This window comes from Haemaphysalis longicornis, unplaced genomic scaffold (genome assembly GCF_048455015.1).
Source record: "Haemaphysalis longicornis isolate Haplotype H1 unplaced genomic scaffold, Haemaphysalis longicornis Haplotype H1 scaffold_1, whole genome shotgun sequence".
NCBI classification, from domain to species: domain Eukaryota; kingdom Metazoa; phylum Arthropoda; class Arachnida; order Ixodida; family Ixodidae; genus Haemaphysalis; species Haemaphysalis longicornis.
In genome coordinates, this window is record NW_027526203.1 from 476166604 (window position 1) to 476189604 (window position 23001).

General features: G+C 46.8%; 1 long non-coding RNA gene across 1 annotated transcript; it reads right to left on the reverse strand.

Annotated features, from left to right (window-relative positions):
- Positions 1–2811: 2811 nt before the first annotated feature.
- Positions 2812–17048, reverse strand: LOC144156289 (uncharacterized). The gene is made up of 3 exons (XR_013319735.1): positions 16641–17048; positions 16095–16237; positions 2812–5394 (listed from the first exon to the last, which is right to left on the reverse strand). It is a non-coding gene; the product is annotated as an uncharacterized LOC144156289 (long non-coding RNA).
- Positions 17049–23001: the final 5953 nt, after the last annotated feature.

The window sequence follows — 23001 nt, forward strand, 5'->3', positions numbered from 1 at the left end:
ACTTACACACTAAAGACGAGCGGGTTCCATCTGGGCCCACTTAGTAAGGGCTGTAGCTGCACAGGATACACAGAGAATGACAGTAAGGAGAGCAGGGTAGAGCATATATACAGTAGACGCTCACATTAAGACAAACTCGAGGAAACCGTAAAAATATGTATTACCAGAAATTTGTTTTAAGCTGAGGTTTTTGCATTGTGGATGTTACAAGCAAGCAAAAGTGTTGTTCATCCTATTCATGGAGTTCGTCTTAACTGGAATAGAGGCGTGAAGGTTTGGGAAAAGAGAGCTGAGCGCAGCCAGTGGTCAATTTACTAAGACAGCAAAGAGGACAGCCGCCGACTGTGAGAAGCGGGGAGCTCAAGCTCAGTTTTCTCACAATATATATATATCCGGGTTCCGGCCTTTGCGGCTTTATTGCCTCGTATTCGTGCAGTGCATTGGCTCTGCAAGCTAAATAGTCTCACGGGTGGACAGGCAAAGTATTTCAACTGATATCAATGCTCAGTGTCACACTCGTCAGTCTGAACAAAAAAAAAAAAAAAAATCAGAACGATAATCTAACTATGCTTCCCCCGCTCAAGTGCTACTACTCACACACTGAAGTCAAACGACTGCCAAATTCTTTTTTTCTATAATGGAGGGTATGTAATTTACAGAAAAAGCATGCTGTGCACGCTGCTTCAGATTGGGGGAAAAAAAACTTTCACTTCCTCCAAAGAAATTAGATTTACTACTCCTGCTATACACCTTTTTGCAGGGGTGTACAAATATCAAATTTTGTACCGCAAATCACACACGAATAGAAAAAGTGACTGCAGATGGAATAAAATATGTTCGACTGAATATCATTGCTTTAGCGTGTTTACAGCTTTGAAAGCAGAGCTCAAAGAGAGAGAAAAGATAAATTGGTTAATCACAACCTGACATGTAGAGTTTGTGCACTGATTTAGAAATGTTACAAAAAAAAAGGTGAATAAGAGACAGTGGATTAGTGAAAAAAGTTTGGCACACATTTTCTTGGAGACATGTGGGTTCTTCAACGTGCTCTGAATAGAAGTATATTTGACGGGCTGCAGCCCCTCCAGTCATTGAAATAAGGCCCTTGCTATGCATGCCTACTAGGACCAGTATGCTACCGAGGCATAGCCAACAAGTAATAACTTAATTTCTCGTTCATGCCATCCCATTGGCCGGACACTTATTTCCGGCTTATTAACTTTGCACAGGTAACATTCCACTTCAGTTACTGTACACCAGAGTTACCACTCTGGCTTTGCTCAAGGTGTTGCTTGCATTAGGCTTTCTTGCAAGGCTTAGTCGTCGTGCAGAAAAGCCGACCCAAACAGGCGTTCGTTGTGGTGAAGCTTGAAGGATTGCATGTTGTATGGCAGAGCAAACTTTTATAGCTCTGTTCGTAAATTTTGAATACCTAGAACGGTAAAATTGCACTTCGGATAGAAGCGTACAGCATAAATCTGCCATTTGCTCTCTACAGTAGCAAAATAGCGTTAACTGAGGTATACATGCGTGGCACCTGTGATATCCAGCCGGACGTCACATTTGCAAGCTGGCTTTGCTGACTAAATGTGGCCCTGCCTGAGGCATAATCAAAACAGGAAAAACACAGCATAATTTACGCTAGGTCACTCACTTTAGAGGTGCTGTTAGAAGTTTCTAGGCTATTGCGTTCATGTGTTCCAGGGTATCGCATTTTCTCACTACTTACATTTTGAAAGCTCGGTCCATATAATTTTGGATGACACATTTGCCTTAATCGTGGGTCTCTATTTTGCGATCTTCTGAAAAACGTCTTCAGGATCTGCCATGTGTTCTATAGCTTGATACAACTTAAGGAGCTGTGCGTTCTGTACGAAACCTTAGCAGGTTATTGATGCAAGCACAAATTACCAAAGGCACTTTTTTTTCTGTTTTAAATTACGTTTCTGCTAACAAGAAATAGATCCAGTTTAAATTAAAACCATTATGCACTACCCACTGTAACGGCCCACTGTTTCACTGCCATGATCGAAGATGTGGGTTCAATCCCAGCCATGGTAGCCATTATAATGGTAGAGGCGAAAAAGAAAACCTGTGTGTAGAGATTTTGCTGCACATTTCAAGGTCCCCACGTGGTCAGAATTGATCCATAGCCCCCAATATGGTGTGCTTCAAGGGGCATGTGCAGCTTCGGCACACAAGTTGAACAAAGCCTCTCTCCCCCTCCCCCCCCTCCCACACACACAAAAAGGGTACAAGTTTCAGCTGTCGGGGTCGCTCAATTACATAGACCAATATAGGACCTTTACTTTCAGATTTTATAATATTAAGACTAAAAAATGTAGTGCTGCTTTGACAGGCCAGTGTTATTTTATTGCAGCCTTTCAGAATTTTGGGTATTGTTTTCAACAGTGAGCAAACCATGGTCTACACCAGATATTGCCTTTTCAGACAAAAATAGCAGACAGGTAGGCAACGCTCTCAGTAGCAGTGCAAAGTTGTGCCACCTCTGTAAACATTTCGGTCGAGTTGTTGTCCCAGTCATGTTACGAATGGGAGCTCCTTCAATTTGCAATACTGCCATGGAGGCCTTTCCTGCCAGCTAGTGTACACAGACCGACAGATAGTTCTTCAGTGAAAATTTTCTATATGCATTTAGTGAAAAATAAAGTAGGTTTGATGGCTTGCTTTGCTGCCATATTTTCATTTTAATCTGTTATGCAGGACCTGGCGGTGAAGGTTACTCGTAGGACTGACACTTGGACAAGTAGATACAAACTATATTGAAAAGGTGCAACACATGAAAAGGAATCGCACTTGTAAATAAATTTTATTTACACAAATGCACTGTACACGCCATTTGTGTGGTTACAATGAGGTGTACAAAACAAAACTATAGGCACCAGAAAGAATAGCAATGGCCATGAGAGGTAAACACGTACCCATTTAAAATTATATCCTGGCATGCTGCAACTGCACTTCAACAACACATATAATCCATGTGGATCATGTGTATGGTCAGGTGAAGAGAATGAATGAAAGGATCTTTCCTTCTGCGCTGTTGTTTTTACTGCGCTGCGGCTAAAACCAGGCTGGCTTCATAGATAGCGACCTTCCCATGGCAGCCGGCGACAATGAGGGCCAGCGTGCTGAAAATTGCTGGGTAGGGACAGCGCACTCCATCAGGTGGTGCTAAATAGTCTCCAACCTCCCCAGCTTCATTTTGCTCACAGAGTGACTGTTGGCACGAAATGCAGTGGCTGTACCAATAACAACCGACCGTTCTGTTAGTATGTATATCACTGGTCAGCACCTAGAATACAATGGCTCGTCCAGACCTGACTCTCACCAATGGAAAAGTCCAACGTATACAACTAAACCACACGGGTACCACACTGTCTGGCTCGACTACCATTATTAATTTTTGAGCATTCCCATTCATTCAAACATTCGTAACCTTTACCGACCTTGGCTCTACATGGAGAAGCATTCTTTTGTCGTGACGGTCATTTGCGCACGTGCGAAATTTGACAGGAAACGCTTGACTTCGTGCAAAGCATTTCCAAATTGGCCATTTAAGCACAGAAATGCCGTCATTCTTGCGCGGGAGCATAACAATTTTCCAGCTGCAGGAGCACTAGTTGATCCAAACTTCTTCAGGGGCTGCGGCTCTTTCACATAAACTGTGCCACTCGTGTAGCACCGTCCTCAAGGTGGCTCGCCAGCCCTACAAATGGCAAAGTTGGGTATACGAGAGTTGGCCCTGGTCAGGGCCGACGATGAGAACCGTACACATAGTTATCTTTGTGATATCTTTTTGAGCCACGCCCGTATACCAAAGCGATAAGAACCAAACAAAAAGAAAATGCTTTTGCCATGCCGGTGCTGGCCTTGCTCAGCTGTATGCAACAGTAAACCATCGGGTTGACTCAAAGTGCAACGCAAGAAAATTGCACAGGATCTCATCATATTAAACAGGATGAGAGCGCGACAGCTTCTTTTTTGGCTTGGTTTGTTGTCGAGCGTTCCGCCAATGCCGCCTATAGCCTACAATCCCGACAGTGCACTCGGTGCAGCCACTCATTACAAAATCACTATCCATGCTGCTGCGGCACTGCCTCGACTGAAACAGAGGGCCAACAAAGACTGTGGGAGCAATTTATTTGAATGCACATTTATATTTGTGTTGCACGTCTACGGAGCGTGTTGCAAGGAAATCGGAATTGACCAAGCGCCAAATGTTTCTTTTTCTGTAGCAGTATATGCAACAGTGCACACCAAGTGCTTCTTGTTTATTTCTTCCTGGTCCACGCCATGGAACAACCATCCATGGAATGCCATGGATGTGCGCACCATTCTGTGACGTGGAATGTTAGGAATGCATTAGGAAATTGTCAGCTGTTGTGGTAGCAAGTAATATTTTCGCATTTAGAAAGCGATTCCCTGAAGCACACTGTCGAGCCCACAGGTGTACTTGGCGCAGTGTCAATGAGCCTATAATAAGTGCAACAAACTGAGGAGGAGGCGAAATACCATTGACAACAGGCCGGACAAGTAGCTCACAATGCTTCAATGGGGATCACAAGCAGCACAAGCTGGTGCACTGGCAAAGGAAAGAACTAAAAAAGGCCAAACAAGGAGAAAAAAAACATTTGGCATCGGCGAGCATGAGAGGTCACTGTATATAAAGTCGGTCGGAGCGAAACTGTTTTTCATAAACCCCCTCTCAATTTTTCTTTAAACTCATTCCTCACTCCGCCGCTGTCATTAAAACAGTTGCACGAGGTGTGCATTTCTAGAGCAGCCGTTTTTCTTATGAAGGCAAACAAAATTGCCTTCGTACACAAAGTCTTAGACAACATTAATGCACCAACTGGTTTAATTAGCCGATAGTCTGCAACTACGGTATGCATTACAGCTCAAGTATGGCTTCCGTGCATTAACCTACAAATTTTAACTGCTGTACGGAAAAGAAAGCAAGCTTCATTAAATATATGTGCTGACAGCAATGTAAACTTAAAATTCCTTATAACAGAGCTAGAAATTCTTTCAGAGCTAAAATGATAAAATTCAGTGCTGAATGATGCAAGGCACCACTAAGTACTGTCATATGTACACGCTAAGAAAAAAGTTTAGCAGTGTCAGTAACTCTTCGTAAAACTTTTCTTTGTGCCCTTTGGCAGGGCATGAGCAACAAAATGTCACTGAATTGCTCCACAACAATCGCTTTCTTCTTGTTGCTCTGCAAGTGCCATGGCTCCAGTCCACTGCTCAAACAGATGAGACACTCTACCCCGCTGACCACGAACAGAAGTTCTTGGCTCGCTCCAGGGACACAACACCAGTGGTACCAATCTGCACCAAGTTTGTTGCTACCTGGCTTGTGGCTCCCTGCTGGCAAAAGAAAAAAAAAATGTGCAGTGAGAGTTAGACAAGGGATTGCAGGGGGAAAAAAATCAATTTCTCCTTTTAAAGGATTGCAGGGCACACTGCGATTTCATGTATGCATAAGCAAACACACATGCACTCCTTAATGGAGGCTTCATGTCAATGAGGCATGGGTGACATAACATTGCCCCTTTGGAAGGGAGGTGTGTTCTCTTCATCTTGCTAGATGGCGTGGCCAGCATGACAAGGATGACAAGACCGAGGGAAGGAATGATGATGTGGAACAGAAACAGTGGCATTCTACTAGTTCGTAACTGTTGCACATAAGAAGCTGCACTACTTCATGACTTTCTTACATTAGTGAGGTCCACATCTTCTTGTAAGCATAGTTGCGATCCCGCCCATTGTTCCCCACCCTCTCCTTAGCGGGGTGCGGCTCCTGCCCCGAGTCAGTGGCGGCTTTGACGGTGTGTAGTGATACAAGTAGTACGGATAAATTTTAGCCCAAGCTTGGTAGGTGCCCTACCTTATCGAATCGCATCTGTTATTTTGTCAAACTGTGGAGTCAATGGGCATGGAATAAAAAAGTGACGTGCAAGACAGAAAAAAAAAAGTGTAACAACGTAGACCACACAGAAAACACAGTGCAGTAGAAACAAAGGACAAGGTGAGGCCAGGGCAAGAGCTTTCGACAAATGCTTTATTGCAGGACCTGCACTTATAAAAACACCTGGCTCATAATAGGAGAGAAATAAAGGAAAACATCAAAACGAACAACGAAAGATGAGACAAAAACCACCACGCGCCGCCTACGCCAAGAAATAAATCTCTAGCTTTCATAAAGCCATAGATGGTCTATTGATGCGTTGATCACCGGACCATGCCATCACAGTTGCTTCCACAAGTTCTTTCGTCAGTCCAGACTGGTGGTAATGCAAAGCAATCATCTCGTCGTGCAGGGGATAACACAGGTATCCCGATACGCACTTTTTACAATGGGAAGCCCGCTGGCCGTCAGTGGCAATGCTGCTTACTTTATTCTTGTACTCTTAAATGGACATTCAAATATCTGCTTGTTTGGCCAGTATAGTCGCTGCCACATGAGAGTGAAATTTTGTAGACAGCATGATGCCCACAGCGTACCAGCTTAGAGCAGACCGGTTTTTGCACACGCGTTAGGCAGGTTAACCTGCACAAGCCCAAAAGCCTGTTCGGGGCTGTGAACAAGACATTGATCCCACTAACAGCCACCTGGCTGCCCATTGTAAAATGTGTGTATCGGGATACCTGTGTTATCCCATGTACGACCAGACAATTGTTTTGCATTACCACTGCTCTGGGCTGACGAGAAACCTGTGGAAGCAAGTGAGATAGCATGTTCTGGTGATCAGTGTGTCCGTAGACTGTCTATGGCTTTATCAAAGCCAGAGCTTGATTTCATGGTGTAGGCGGCATGTGGCGGGTTTCGTCTCGTCTTTTGTTGTTTATTTATTTTTTCTTTTCTCCTCTTACGAGCCAGATGTCTTTATATGTGCTGGCCCTGCAATAAAGCATTTGTTGAAACCTTGCACTTGTCCCGTCCTCGACTTATTGTTTTTACTGCGCTATGTTTCTCGTGAGAGTATGAACCAACACGCCCAAACATTTTCCCTTCTGTTAGACCGCATCCAGGGCAAAACAAAAGTTCACAGTGCGAAAGAATGTTAAGTGAGCAAACGAGCTTTTATAGGCAATGCCCAGGGGCGTCGGGTATGCTAGGTACAGCAGTTGCTGCAAGAACCAATGGAGAGTGCAGTAACTGCACAGAGACGGCAGTAAGAGGAGGAGGCTAGGGTATATATAGTCAGGATCCAGAGAGAGAGAGAGAGAGAGAGAAAGACTTTATTTATGGCCAGCAGGGAGTGGGAGGTCGGGATGCGCAGAGCCTCCACATCCCACCCACGTTCACGACGTCTTCGGGACTAGGCCCCGCCGGCGTCGGCGTGAGCGGTGCGTGAAAGGTACTCGGGAGTTCGTCCCTTTCCCCCCCGTCTGCGACTCGCTCCGCTTCTGCCTGGCGAGAGCAGCCTCGAGCTGCTGGACGGCTAGAGTTTAGCTTACATGGCCTTATCGTCTGGTGGTAGGGCAGCGTATCGCCTTTATCACCTTCCAATAGTTTCAAGGAGAGAGGCCATGTAATTCAGCTGATATTAGTGGTCATTATCACGCTTTTAGAACTTCGCAGAGTAAAAAATGCCAAGGTCATCATGAAGTGTTGAACCCAGAATAGTGGCTCAACTAGTTGCACAAAGCAAGATAAGTAACAGTCACCAAGCAGTGCTTAGCATGCTACACATGCCCTAAGCAGTGCTTAGTGACTGTTCGAGCGCTACCACATCGATTCACATTAGGTAAACAAATTTTTCTCATCCGGCATGCATTGCATTCTGTAAGCATATATGCTGGTGCATGTATATATGTGTGCCAGCTTATGTTGTATACATATGCACTAGTGGCATAGGCAAGATACATAAACTTGTGCATAGCTTCCTAGCCAATGCATTTTGGCCCTGGCAACTACAACACCACCCGAAGGTAAGACTAGCCAGATGAAATTGTGGTGGAGGAACTCCTGACGTTTGTACTGTGGATACAGGAAAATTTTGATATAGTCAGGTACACATCACATTTTCTGATAAAATGTGGCACTCCCAGCATTCAGCCGAGCGACAGTGGGGTGCTGGTACTGGATGAATTGCATGGACATTGGAACGTAACGAAACCCTGCAGTGTATGAGTATAGCATTCCAGGTTTCTCCATGTGAAGTAATACGTGATAGCTTAAGCAAAAAGCACCATATTCGTTTGGTCGTGGATTGGTCGTGGATGTCAACCAATGTGTAAGCAAGGTGCTCACTGCATGTTCCGAAACATGCAAACGTCTATTGCAATCTCGTCCTGTCTATTATGTTCGGCTATTACGCACGCTTTCAGTGTTTAATGAACTTCTTATTTTCGCTACACACGCCCATTGAACATCCGCACCACAACCAGCTGCGCCACCGATGCAGTGAGCAATTTTTGCGAGTGTCGCCCTCGCCTTACCGCGGTCCGATAGGATCATACGTTAACACAAATTTACTCGTAAATTTTAACCCCATAAAAATCAGATTTAATCAAATTTAAATGTTTAGAGAATAATATTCGATCACTGACTGATTCGCACAATCGTTACTCGCAAGACATCCAATCGTCATCGCAAGTTCTTGATCCGAATATCGGCACATCGTAACGGTCATTCTACGTAGTTTTTAACGAAATCGATGCCACAAGGCAAGTTACACTGACTGCAAATCATGCCTGAACATCCAAGGAGTACTATAAAAACAACGGCGCAACCGCAAACAGTAGGGCTCTTTGATTTCCAGTCTCGGACTCACCGCGGACTCCCCGAGAAGCAGTCCGGCATTCGATTTTCCCATGTATCCCTATGACTTCGGGGAATCCTCGGACTACCCGCGGACTACCCACGGTGAGTCTGAGACTGTAAATCGAAGAGCCCCAATGAAGCAACCAAATTACAGCCACGGGACGTGCGACAACGCCGGTAAGCAGTTCGGCCTCTTCCACTGGCTAATATTAGCACTTTACACAGGTTAACTGTACAGAACCACTAGGCTCCGAAGCTTTTCCGGCTTCGGGTGCGTCACGTAAGCTCAAAAACAGCGTAATATAGACCGTAACTAATGAATAAGCGGTATTTGAGTTCGATAACTCAATTGCCGTAAGCATACATGGGCGCCGCCATCTTGAATGTTTGTTTACATCAAAGTTACCAGACCAGCATCGACATTTCGCTAAATTTAGCGGCCACTTACAATCATTGCGATCTGTGTACTCGTTAAGCTTCAAAAGAAAGCAAATATGAAATGGTAATAGAGAAAGCCAAAATAGCATGGTATTAATCCACAAAAACGCGAAATCCGCTGTAGCAAATCATGGTGCACTTGTAGCAATTGTAGAATGTGCCTGTAGCAGTTGCTTCAGCATGGTAGATTGGCGGCAACTTTTAAATGCATACAAGCAGATTTGTATACAGTGTTCGACCTAATATCTTGTTAAGTATCGGTGACAACATATTGTTATTTAGGTACGCTGTCTTTCGGTTGGTAAGCGCGCTTTTTTTCCGTCATGCCGCTGCTGCTGACTGTGTGGCTTGCTGCTAGTTTTCTTTCAAGAAAGCCAGCCATTGGTAACAGACACGTTTTCACTGTCTTTTTCATGTGGTGCAAGCTATGTTCCATCAGGTGTATGTGACACCTGAGGTACGCTTCCACAAATTTCTGCATTCTCCAAACGTGTGAAATAGAACAAGCTATGAATCTGCCAAAAAGAAAAAAAAAAAAACAAGAAAAGCGGCGAGCAACCAAGAATAGCTTGTTTTTTTTTCTGGTTCAGAAACAGCGATTTCTTGTGTATGGTTGGAGCATTGTTGGAAAAATACATTGGCACATTGGAGTCCAGCCTGATGATACCTTTGCCCTCTGTGCACATAAAGCTGAAGTATCATTCGAAAACTCGGAATGCAAAATAAATGTGCTGAATACTGTCGGCAGACCAAGTGTGTTTTGTTCTTCAATTGCAGTGAGCTGTTGTTTACGGTGTGTGATTTTGAGATAATTGGTAGCAGCATATCTGCATTGGGTGCGGTAAAAGTAAACATGATACAAAACTAGGATACTGCAAACTTTTCTGAATACTGCGCTAGGAATAATCATCAAAGAAAAAAAGACGGCTCAAGAATACGATACTCCCTAATGCAAAATTGGAGCGCAGTGCAAACTGCAGTCTTCTTGGTGACAGCGTGCAGCTGCTGTGTCTCAGGAAGTGATCGTGTCATCAGTGAACACACGACGCAGACGCTACTCTGGCATTTTCTCACAGCGCCTCGGTGCCACTGAGCATGTCTCGCGTGGCCTCTGCGTACTGCCCTCCCTTTCACACTTTCATTTTACTTTCCTCCTCCGCCTTCCTGCTTGCTCTATCTCATTTATCTCCAGTGCCCTTTTCTTTGTTCGGTTACAACAAAGTCGACGGCCACACGGAACCACAGGAATCAAGCGGGCACTTAAAGCCAACTGCATTCAAAATTTCGATCTCTTGAAAACACCATTTCCGTATAGTCTGCTGAAAAAGAAAGCAAGATGCAAAATACAACGGCTGAAATACGCGTGTGGACGCCGCAAGCGGTTAGCAAAAACCGGCGATTTTGAAACCGAAATCGAGGAGAGCGCGGCCATTAAAATGACATTGCAGCCATCCAGCGAGCGGCCGGACGGCGTGCGGGGCAGCAAACGGGTGAAGTGTTCGCAGCAGAGCTTGACCGGTTCTCTAGCTCAGGGGTTCTCAAGCATGTTGGTTCCAGGGAACCCTGCTAAGTTCCGTTAAGTGCCAAGGAACCCCCCCCCCCCCTCCCCCGCCAGTTTTCATTCCGTTCATGCTACATTAACCTGCGATAAATTCAAAAGCAAGCAAGGGTATCGTTTTTTTCCCGTCGACTTTACGCGAATGCGTACGCTAGCGGCACCTATCTCCAAACAGCAGAAATGCGCATGGGGGTAATATAAGGCCGAGATTCAAGTGCAATAGTTTAACCACGTGGCCCGTTTTCGGAGTCTGGCTGGCTACAAGCTGCTGGCGAGATTTATTGCGCAGCTCGCGCGTTTCTGTTATGCGCCGAGATGTGCTTACTGGCACTCGGGCGTGAGTATTGGAGGTTCCTTCGATCGATCGCACCTCAAGTTCACCATATAAGACTTTGCGACTGCGGAACCAGGGAAAATTTATCAGTGGCTCGCGGAACCATGATGAGGGGCCTGCGGAACCCCTAGGTTCCGCGGAACCCACTTTGAGAAACCATGCTCTAGCTGCATGGCTGGCCAGAGGAAGAAGCCACCGTCAGCTGGAGCGTCACAGGCGTGTCATGGCTGTTTACGCAATTTGCCGGCAGGTGCAGCGTGGTCTGCGGTGGAGCTTTTGTAAACGCTTCTGACTGATTAACGAGGCAGTTCACGGGGCTACCACTCGTGTCCCAGCTGATGTGGGGGTACTTACTAGACATTAAAATAAATTTGGTCGAGGTGAAATTTGAGTGCAGTTGGCCTCTTAAGAGGTGCGCTCTAAAAAAGAAATGGCAAGCACATTGCCTTAGCAAGCTGCGTTGCAAAGAAATTATTTCTGTAGCTGAACAGTTCTGAAATTTGGTTGGTTCTGAAGTTTGTTCAATCTATCTATCCCAGTCAGGAAGAGTATGATATACAGCTGTATAACTCCGGCCCTTTTTCATTTTTGAAAAGTGTTTTTCCCTGTTTTTCCTCACATTTCTTTTTTGCTGCTGAAGCAGCGCTGGGAGCATGAGCATGCAAGACAGAATGTAAAAAGTGGTATGGTCACGACACCTTTCACTTGCATTACAAATTTCCTGATCCACTTTACTCGAAGTAGTAGAATAATTAAGTGAAGCATCAGTTTTACAGTTAAAAAATGGGTAAAAGAAGTAAGTCCACCATGGGTATAAACATTTTAAAAAATGAGATGTCTATTTATATGTTGTATAAGCTGGCGCAGAATCTAGCAGTACACCCGATGTCGAACCACATTCCATACCGAGACACGGTGCTAGTAACTCCAATACCTTCGACAAACATCACGTAAACTGATAGGTTCGCCTGGTGCACTGTCGAGGCACGAGTCATGAGGTTCCCCGACAGCTCCGATGGAAACCACGCAATCTGATGGCTTCAGCTGGGAGGCTATGGAGCCCTGCAGTGTTGTGGAGCCACCAAGGACTTGCTTTCGTTTTGTATGTTATTTCTCCTTGTAAGCCATGCTCCATGTGTACCCAGGGAATATAGTGGCTCTTCACTGCTTATAACACTAAATATTTATCCTCATGGAGCAGATAAGGTTTGCAGCTCATTAATACAGAAATAAAAGTTGGCTCTGCCACATGACATGCAAAATTCAAAGCTTCACTGCATGGCATTTTCTTGAGTGTTAGCTTTTTTGGCACGACGCCGAAGCCATGCAAGAAAGCCTACCACAAAAGCCTTGCACAAGAGTGGAACTCTGGCAGCCAATGTTGGCTGAGGTGCAACACTACCTGGGCAAAATTTATAAACTGGAAAGAAGTTTCCCATCAATATGGTGGTATGAGTGAGAAATCAAGGTTTTAAACTTGCTGGAAATGCTTGCATTAAAGTAAAGGTCATACCAACCACTAACGTACCTAACCTCTTTTCAATGCTTGGAGCAAGCCATTCAAATGCAGTTGACTCTTGATCATCACCTAATTGGAATTTTCAGGTAATTGGAAGCAATGCTCTGGTCCCACCAATGTTACATTCAATGCAGTAGAAGAAATTGCTTGGTAATTTAAAGCTGAAACCCAATTTTTCTATTAATTGAAAGTTATTTCGAATAAAAAGCATCAAGGTGAACATCACATCTTCATAAAATTGGAAATTTTAAAGCGTCAAAACACCGCCGTGTCCTGCAATGTTGGCACCATCACAACCGAGGCAGCGCATAGCTGATAAAGCAGCCGGTCACTTGAGACTTGTGCCAGTGTAAGCATCTCTCTTTTGAGGCCCTCAACTTTCTTTGTTGCGCACAGCTCCGTGCAACAGTTTGCGCGGTGAAAGCTTCAGGCTTCGATTTTCACCACAAATCTGAACTATCACGGCAAGCTGTGTCACATTCGAATAGGCAACAAAACAAAACCAAGAAGAGAAGATTGTTGCGGACCAATGGCAATGCGCTATTGTGCCTTGTGTTTTTTTGTTGCGGACTTTGTACTAATGGTAGCCAACTCTATAATTTCTCTGGTCACAAGATGTTGAGGAAACCGCATTTTCCACGGCAGGGTGTGCCAAATTTCATTCTGCTGCCTTGCCATACTGTCTGAATCTTTTAAGGGGCAACCACATGCAGCGACAGCGAGAAGCAACGTGAAAACTGTAACTCAATGGGTACACCAGACAGCACGAGTGACAGCAACAAGTGAAAAAAATGATCAAACTGCCGCCAATGCCCTCCGGCGTCGTCGTTTGTCGCTGCTGCTCACTTGTGGGCTGCTTCTGTACAGCAAAAAGCAAGCGGCGGCGTCAGCCATCGCCTTCTGCTGTCGACTCCCTTAGCAACCTGATTATAAACATTTTCGCTTGTCGCCGTCATCCACACTACCAGTTTGCTGTACCCATTGGGTTACGTTTTGCTGTCGCTGCATGTGGTTGCCATTTACTTGCCATTTTTTGTACCATTTTCCTAGCGATACATAAATATTCTAATGCCTCAGGTCCTGATGACTGCCTAAGTTATCTTTTTTGTCACTTTGTTTTAAAAACTCTATAAACAATGAAAAAGATATCTGTATTCGAATATATTTGATTCATTCAAGCCAGTCAGTTTTTGCTATTTGTATTTTATGCACAGTTCGAAATTTCCTTTTTGCACATCTCTAGTTAATATGTTATGCAAGATTAAATGAATGAACAAGCTGACCAATTGTTCAAACTTTCTAGGGAATGTGAGAGCAGTTGAAAAAACGAATGTACACAGAGAACGAAATCTCACTGGTAATAATCGTGTGTAGAAACCAGGGTCGGAGCAAAAAAAGAAATGCCAAAAGCAGATATCTAAGGCACAGTAAATGCCCACAACGAAGTAACTTATGATGTTTCCATGTGAAGGAAGAGAAAGAGCAGGCTCAGAGGAGGTTGGCACTGGACAACTTCTGAGCCTGCTCTTTCTCCTCCTTCACATGGAAGCATCACAAGTTTGTCCGTTGTGGGCATCAATTTCCTGACTACCCGTGATTTTGTACCCCTTCTCTCTCTTCTACCGTCTTATCTTTTCTTCATATGCTGCATGGCCAAAATATGAAGTAAAAAAAAAAAAAAGAGGTCAGCAGAGGGTGGTACATGAAAATTCTAGTTGAAGGCTGTAGGATAAAGCGAACAGCAATAGGGATCCAGTTATTGCCAATTTAACCTCTCGTCACGGCAAACAAAAAGTCAGAAAAATCAGATGGTGAATGGCTTCAGCACATTAAGTTTCAGACGTCGTTATACACTGGCACAATAAGGCGGACGGCAGCGCCACTGACGTGTCTGAATGATTGGATAATCTAAAAAATCAGTCTGTGACTGTGTACAGGTGCCGTCATAAGTAATTGGAGCACAGGAGCTGTGGCCGAACTGTATCGGAGCGCCATGTAGCTGCACCGGCGGTAAATGAAAGGACAAAAACACGCATGCGCGCCTGTCGACGGCGATGGCCCATCTCTACCCCTCAAACCCCTTTTTAAATTTGGCTTCGAGCATTGCTCGCAGCACAGTGCCGCTCTCGGCGACGGCGCTGATAGCAGAGACGATTCTGGCAGCGTCTCTGGCGCACTTCCAGCTGCCGGAGAAGCGGCGCGCTGTCACGGGAATTTGTAGTGAGTTTTTCGTTCAAATATTTTTACGTGTGTATGCTATCAGCGCCATTGCCGAGACCAGTATGCTGCGAACAATGCTTGAAGCCAGGTTAAAAAAAGTGGTTTTAGAAGTACAGATGGGCTATCGCCGTCGGCAGGCGCGCATGCGTGTTCTCGTGCTTTCATCTACCGCCGGTGCAGCTACACGGCGCTCCGCTACAATTCGGCCGCAGCTCCCGTGCTCCACTTATGACGGCACCTGTACGTAAAGATCGAAGTCAAACATTGCTTTCAGGATTAATGTTTCATCAAAGAACTTGGCATGACCTACTCGTTCGAAAGCACCTTTGTCGCATGAAAGCTTGCTCACACCTATGACAATGCCACCAAGGAACGAGAGACCTGAAGAAGACACCACTCAGTGGAGGGGTGTGAGAGAAGAAAACCCAGGGGCAACAAATGGATCTGGACAAAGCAAGATAGCAGCAATCGGAAATGCAGCAGGCAGGCCTTAGTTCTTGTTCTACAGTGTACACAAATAGGCTCAGGACGATGACTATAGCATGAGCAATGCGAGAAAAATTCTCGTCTAGTGATGTGAGACCGGCCAAGAAGTGCCCTGTGTTAGCGAAAAGTAGCGATTGCTACCTATTCTTTGATTACCTACACGACTCCTGGAATTTTGAAACCACACTTGTATTGCTTGAGAAAATTTCTGCTGAAGTGCAATTACATTAGTAAATTGCAATCTTTAGCAATTCAATAACATATAAAACGACCATGCTCAGCAACCCTTGTAGTGCGATTATAGCAATTGAAAAAGAGAAGCAGCTGCATTACGTACACTTAACACCAACTGTCGGGAATCAAACGTGAGCGTGTTAAGTGGGCCCACCACATGCTACACAGTATTTGTTCATTGAAAGCATCAAGTATCTCTATTGCACTTTCCCTCCAACAGAATAAGTCATGACATGCATTCCGTGAAATAAATTCCATCTTCCAACTCCTGCATACAAACGCTGAAAATTCTCCATTCTGTTTTAAAAAAAAATTAGAACAGAAATTGTGAGGACAGGTGCAAATGTATCGACACACACACACACACACACACACACACACACACACACGCACGCATGCACGCACGCACGCACGCCACATATATATGTGGCTCCTCAACAGAAATATACTTGCACTGCACTGTCTACGAAAAACAGGATCGGGAGCGCAGATTCGGCGAAACACTTACATCCGCAATGAGAACACTGGCACCCTGTATGCCAAGGCATGGACAAGCAGTATCTTGAGGTAGGTCTGGCTCTTAGAAACGGAGCAGGTCACCGATCAGCGACTCGTACACATGCTGGGACTGTGGTGGAAATTTATCAGCCCCTGTAACGAAAGCGCAGTGAGCGGCGTCTTGATGACACATGATACGAAATAAATATCTCCGAAACATTGCTTGCTTTACATTTGTGCGTGCAATTTAAAACCCCTGTTCTGCTTACTACGGCTGTTAACGTAGTAAGCCTCCATGTAATAACTGTCACTAGTGGTAAGCATAGTGACACCACAGAAGATTCTAGCCAACAGTTACGCATATGAGCCTGTAAGTTAAAAAAGAAAAACATTACGACACTAGCGTGTGTTTAGGGTGTGCTTTCGCAAGAAATGGCACGTAGCTTATCCACTTTGAAATTAGTCTACACTTCTACCACGAACACTAAAGGCAACATCACCTTGTGTGTTTTCTTCTCCGTATGAAAAGGGCGATGTGACAAGTCTAAACACTTACCTCCTCACGACCTTGTTGCTACTACCGACGTTGACGGCCACGAAACCGAGCTAGCGAAGTCTCCGACTTTGCGCCGTCGAAGCTGAGGCGCACACTGACGTGAGGCTCGGTAGGACTCAAGGAACTTCAGTTGGAGTAAAAGCTGCGATTCCAAACCACGAAGGTGCACAGGCCGTCCGGCCGTTCAGTCGAAACGGTGCCGGAGAAGCAGGGAGAAGCACGGCCCGCGCGGACGGACAAGCAAGAAATGCGCAAAACAATGTTGTCAGCACGGCCAAAGGCCCTCGATTTTTCAGACCAAAGTTGGAGACGTTTTGAGGCAAAAACGACAGCGTTGCCAGCATAGTTTGGTGCGTTTAGGCCGATTTGGCGGCGGTCGCGGGCGGGTTTTAGTCGGATGCGGCCCATGCGGCGACGCCAGGCAACCTTGGGCGACCCTCTGAACTATGGAACTCCGGACAACGCGTCAGAAACGCGAACAATTGCTTTTATGTCCCCGAATAACAACCACCTGAAAACGGCCATTGTATGCGCGCGAGACACAGGAGTTGTAAGCGGGATATTCATTTTATTCGGTCTGCGATCCTTGTCTTGTAGCGGCACATGCACGCGGCCGCCCAAGAAAGCAGACGACATCCCACCCACTTCCACGTTCCCGTGGCAACAAAACGGAAGAAGCTCGAGCGCGCCTTGTTTAAAACACGTTTCGGCGCACAAATCCAGTGACCAGTTCACCGTCTCCAGTGAAAACAGATTAATTTATGCGGATATACCCAAGTGTACAGATCTTGTTCTAAGTTTTCCAACATTACATATTTTAATGATCCTTCGAAATTAATATAGACTTCTTATTCGGCCGAAATTACAGATCGAGCGTGTTGACCACCTGGGCGACCGGTCTGCGCTGTTCTTCTTCTCCTTCAGAGCTAAGGCTAAGCAGTCGGTGCACGTGGTGATGGAAAGAAATGCGGAGAGATATATTCACTAAAATAAATTAGCTCCCTTCTACTCTGTGAAGAAGGAAGGAAAGAAACAAAACACGCTTGTTTGTAATTTGCGAATGAGCATGCATACTTCCAATTTATTTAGCTGAATAAAACTTGGAAGGACTCGAGCTTTATTCTAGCGGACAAACATGGAGCCGACTGTGTCCATACCGCGTCCTAGTCATATTACTGTCTGTGTAACACACCAACCCAATCCGCTCGACCACTGAGGACACCGGACAAGTCGCATTGGACTGTTTGACGTCCACGCTTAAACCTCCCGCCAGCACAACGGGCATGTCATCAGTAAGGGCATGAAACCTGTAGCTGACCAAAGCTAATGGATTAGTTGAATCGCATAAGCGTGATTACTATCGACTCGATATTTCTCGCTGAATGGTCAGAGTACTATATATGGGTATTTAAATGATCAAAAGTTGTGTAGGCCACTCGCGGGGTCGTTCGGCTTCAACCCGCGCCTCTGTGCTGTAGCCTCTTCAGACTGTCTGAGTAACAAGCGCTGCGGAAGCTACATTTCCGCGTGACTCCATTCGTAGCGTAATTCTCTAGGCGCCACTCCATGTGGACGCAGATCCCTTAGAGCCTTAGAGCATATTCCTAGTGGATCCCTTAGAGCCGGGGAATCAGTAGACCTGGGCGGTGTGAAGAGCTCAAGCTTGGACGCCAAACAAAGCAGCAACAACGTCAGTTTCCTTTCAGGATGACGAAAGCTGTGTCCACTTAAAAACGCATCCTGCGTGCGGCCCCTTCGATGCCGTCTTGAAAATAGACCTCCGCCGCGACTCGGGGACGGTAAGCTGTTTGTCTCCGTGGGCACTTTTCGCTTTGGAATGAGCCGGCGGTCGGCGCGAACCAAAGCGCGGCCCGCAGATCTGGTCCCGCTTGGGCGCGGCGGCACGAGGAGAGAAACCTCCGAAGGAGCGCGGGAAAACACTGGACGCGGCAGGCGTGTTGATGACTCGAAAACGAGAGGTCCACCTATACCCGCCTCCGTCCTAGACCCCGAATCTAGACGAGAAGCTTTAGCGTGTTTCCACTGCCAGTTACGACCGAACAACGAGCCGACCGATCGACAACGAACTATTGACTGCTGGAACTGTTGCACGGCACCGACGGGAGCAGCAGCGCGGGGGTGAGCAGAGACATTCTATCCCTATTAAACTAGAGTTCCTGTATATAGCTCCCTGCGGGAGCTATATACAGGAACTCTATATTAAACTGCTGTCTGATGCCATCTCTCGTGCTTACCTGTCGCTCTCGAACCCAAAGGGGACCCGTTAATGTGTAACGGCTTGCCGACTAGCAAGACTATCAAGCTGCGCAACAGGAGTTCATCGCCGCTGAAACTTCAATGACCATGCGCAAACCCACGCACGAAGCGGACCGCCCCCCAGACCAAAAAGCGATATTTTTCTGCTTATCGTCTTTGTGCTAATCGTGCTGCGATAGGAAGGTTGCGTTGCGCGACATGTCCAAGCCCCCCTCTCCTCCTCCACCCCGCCACCCATCTTTCAAAGGCGGCGCGCCGGGCGCGCCCGCCACGTGCTTTCTCTTCTGCGCGGGCAACCAACAAGATTTTGGCCCGTAAGCCGTGGCGGCGAACTGTTTGGCAGATGTCTGTGAGTGACAGCTACCTGCGCGGTATTTGAGCACTCCCATATATGCAGGTGGAGAACTTTACAATAAAACTAAAACCTTACAGGCTTAATAAAATATGCTTCTTGTAAGAAAATACTATTCTGTACCATGTCGTGTGCATGCCGACACGGTGCTTTGACTAATTGTGAATCTGTGATGGACCGGCAATCAAACCATACTAACTTTTACGCCTGATAAAATCCGTTATATATTACTAGACATCAAGCCAAGAAATTAGTTCCCGGAAAGCGTAAAATTATGTATAATTTATCACTGATCAAGGAGCATAACATCGGCTTCAAAAATTTTCGTATATTAAAGCGTAACCATAATAATAATAATAATAATAATAATAATAATAATAATAATAATAATAATAATAATAATAATAATAATAATAATAATAATAATAGTAATCTTCAACATAATCATCATCATCATTAGGGCCCCAAGGACGCAGTAGCCCCAGGCCCCAAAATTTCCTAATCCGGCACTGCGTGTAGGGTCGTCCTGACCTAGCCCCCCTGTATGTCTAGGTCCAGTCTCACGTTCGGTGCCGTGGGTGACCTTCGGCGTGGTGAGGATGTACTTGTCGAGAAGTTTTATTTTCACCGCATCTTCACCGTGTTCCGCGATTTCCTTATGCAGGAGTTTGGCGAGCCTGTCTCTCTGGTGTGATTTAGTCTTTGTCTCGTCTAGCAAGTGTCGGAGCAGGTTCCACGTCTTCCCGTTATAGAGCTGCCCGTCCGCCACATTTCAGAGTTCGTTCCACCGTTGGTTACTAAGCACTCGGCAGTGCTCTTCTATCGCTCGATTTAGTTCCGCGATCCTTTCTCAGTCTCCCGTTGAGTTTTTGTTCCTTCCACCGTCGCAGGATGGACTGCTTCGCCGCGATGAGGTGGGTTAGTCAGCTGTCCATGCCGTCAGCCTGTACCTCCGTTTCGATTTTCTTGGTCGCAGTTCTGACGACGCTCACGATCTCCTTCATCCATTCCCCGATGTCTTCGATGTTTGGGGTACAACTAGCCCCTTCGCGCCTTAGTTTGCTGAACTTTTCCCAGTCGACCCAAGTGTGCCTGCGTGGGAGGGTCGACTTGGCTCCCGGCGTGACTATCTCGATCGCCACGATCATGTGGTCGCTGCCTAGGTCGTCGCCGGTGATTCTCCAGGTAACTGCGCTGGCGTCGATGTTCTTGGTAAACGTGCAGGTCAGGGGTTGTGTCCCTGGACACCGAGTTTCCTATTCTCGTGGGGTTGGCCGGATCCGTGATGAGGATGTATACGATGTTCAGTGCGTCCTGTGTGAGGTTCCTGCCCTTGGCGTTGCTTCTGACGTACCCAAGCGTTCAAGCAGTTTAGCGTTGCCCGCAGCCATACTCGCTTTTTGCAGGATCGTCTTGAACCGCTGCTGAGTCTGCGATGGGTTGCTGTATATATTAAATATATTAAGGACAACGACACTTGCCCACCACAATTTCAGAAAAAGCGGGCTTTATCTTCACCCTGGTAATTTAGTGAGTCCCTTCCTCACAAATGTACACAGTCGTCGGCCGTCGGTCGGTCCTGTTTGCACCCTGTAGCCAGGGAGGGACAGTGTTGCCGCGAGAGCTTCTTGCAGTAATATGATGTCGGGCTTGTGTCCGGCATGCTCCATGTGTTGTCGTAAAACTGCCCGCTTCCCCTGCAGGCCGCGACAGTTCCACTGCCACACCACTATGCCAGTTACTGTTGTGGCCATGGTCTGGAATTGCCTCCCGCCACCTCCACTCGGGGGTCCTGTTTCTGTGCAAATATCAGATGGCTCATGATCAACTGGTTACTTCTTTCCAATTCTGTGTATGTGTTGTCGACTTTGGAGAATCTCCTTTCGATGGTGGTTTTGCGGGACGTGAACATCTTTTCGATCTTCCTCTCGACCCGGCCGAGTCTGGCATCGCGCGCCTGTAGCCGAGCGTCGACGTTGGTGATTTCCTTGCTACCCCGCTTCTCGGTCAGCCTCTTCTTCTGCGCCGGCTCCTTGGGTTCCTGGGCGTTTTCCGCCTCCCGTGTCACGGGCTTGCTGGTAGACGGCTCGGGTGTTGCAGTCGTCCCAACCTCCATCGGTTGCTCCTTGGCTCTGCTGACTCCTAATTCCCCGCTAACTCCCGTGACGCAGAGGCCAGACATGACCTGCATGAGTCACTTGATAGCTTTCTTCATTTCCTCATTCTCCTTGCGTAGAGCCTCGATCATTTCGAGCTCCTTGCTTTTCGTTTGTTGCTTCTTGGTTCCGTTACTCTTGGTCTTGGTTGACTCGGCCTTGGTTCTCCTGGCCTCATTGGCCCAGCTAACGCGTTCATTGGACGGAGATCTTCCGTTCTTCCCGGCGCTAGCGCTGCGGCTCTGACGTCGCTGCTTGATGGCGTCCCTCGACAGCGAGTGATTTTTAGAAGGAGATCCCGAACCACAGGTTATCACACTGCGTATGCTTCAGACAGGATAGTATCCAAACTTGGCTTTATTTCACTCCATCAATCCAGACGGCTATAGTCCGGACTGCCCGAGATGTGGACAGAAAAGTAATTTAGGACACATGGTCTGGGGATGCCCCTCGTTACAGAGAGGCCCGAATAGCTGCACCGAAGAAGAGTGGAGCTCTGCGGTACGAATCTCCGAGTTTTCATGTCAGTTATGGGCTGTCCAGAGAGCCCACGATGCGGCGGTGAAGCTTGGACTTCCCGTCCCAACGTGGGAGCGTCCCGCGGCTTCATCACCCCCCTGACAAGGGGGTCATCGGAGTCTCTCAGGACCACCAATAAAGTTCCTTGTCTGTCTGTCACGAGATCTCGACTTGCGCGCAGCCAGCGAGCCGAGTACCGGGAAGTCGTGTTCGAGCTGCAGCTGCTGCTCCTCCGCGGCTGCGTCACGTCGCTCCCATTGTCTCTTTCAAACCACCTGCGGTGTTTTGTATCTGGCCTTGCATTTCTTATCGGCCGTTAAATGGCCGCCGCCGCACAGCTTACACTTTGGCGTACACGGATGAGTCACCTCGATGTCTAGTTTGCCGCACCCCCTGCATCTCCTTTCGGCGGGGGTTGGGCACACATTCATTTGATGTCCGACACGCCCGCACTGATAGCAGACGTCTACTTGCTTGCGGTATAAATAGCACCTTAGTAGTGCCGAGCTGTATCTGACGTAGTTCGGTACTTTTGGGCCTTCGAAGACCACAATCACCGCCGTCGTGTCGCCGACCCTTTTGGCGGCGAGGGCCAGCGGGTTGTACTCATTGACGATGCTCGTGTCGATGTCCTGGGGGTCTCACTGAGCGGGATCCCCCTTATGGCCCCCTTGACTGTGTCCTGCGGCGCGGTCCTGTATGCGCACACCTCAAGTTTCTGGCCCTTGATTTCGATCTCGCTTATTCTGCCGTATCGGGTGACCCACTCCTCCATGGCGGTGCTGATCACCACGGTGTTCTCAGGAAAAACAAATTTTTATTAATGCGAAAGAAAGTATGGTGTGATGCTCGTCTGTTTCGCGTTCGCATCTGGTGCAAGAAAACCGTTCCCGAGCAGCTCAATGCATCGCATGAATTGTCGGTCGCACGGCTACATTCTACCTTGTTGTGACGCAAGCGCAGCATCTTTGTTGTTTCAGCCGTTGTAGACACTTCTCGAGGCTCCTCTTCGTCCTCATGATCAGCTACGTCGTCCACAGGTCTCATAACAATCTAG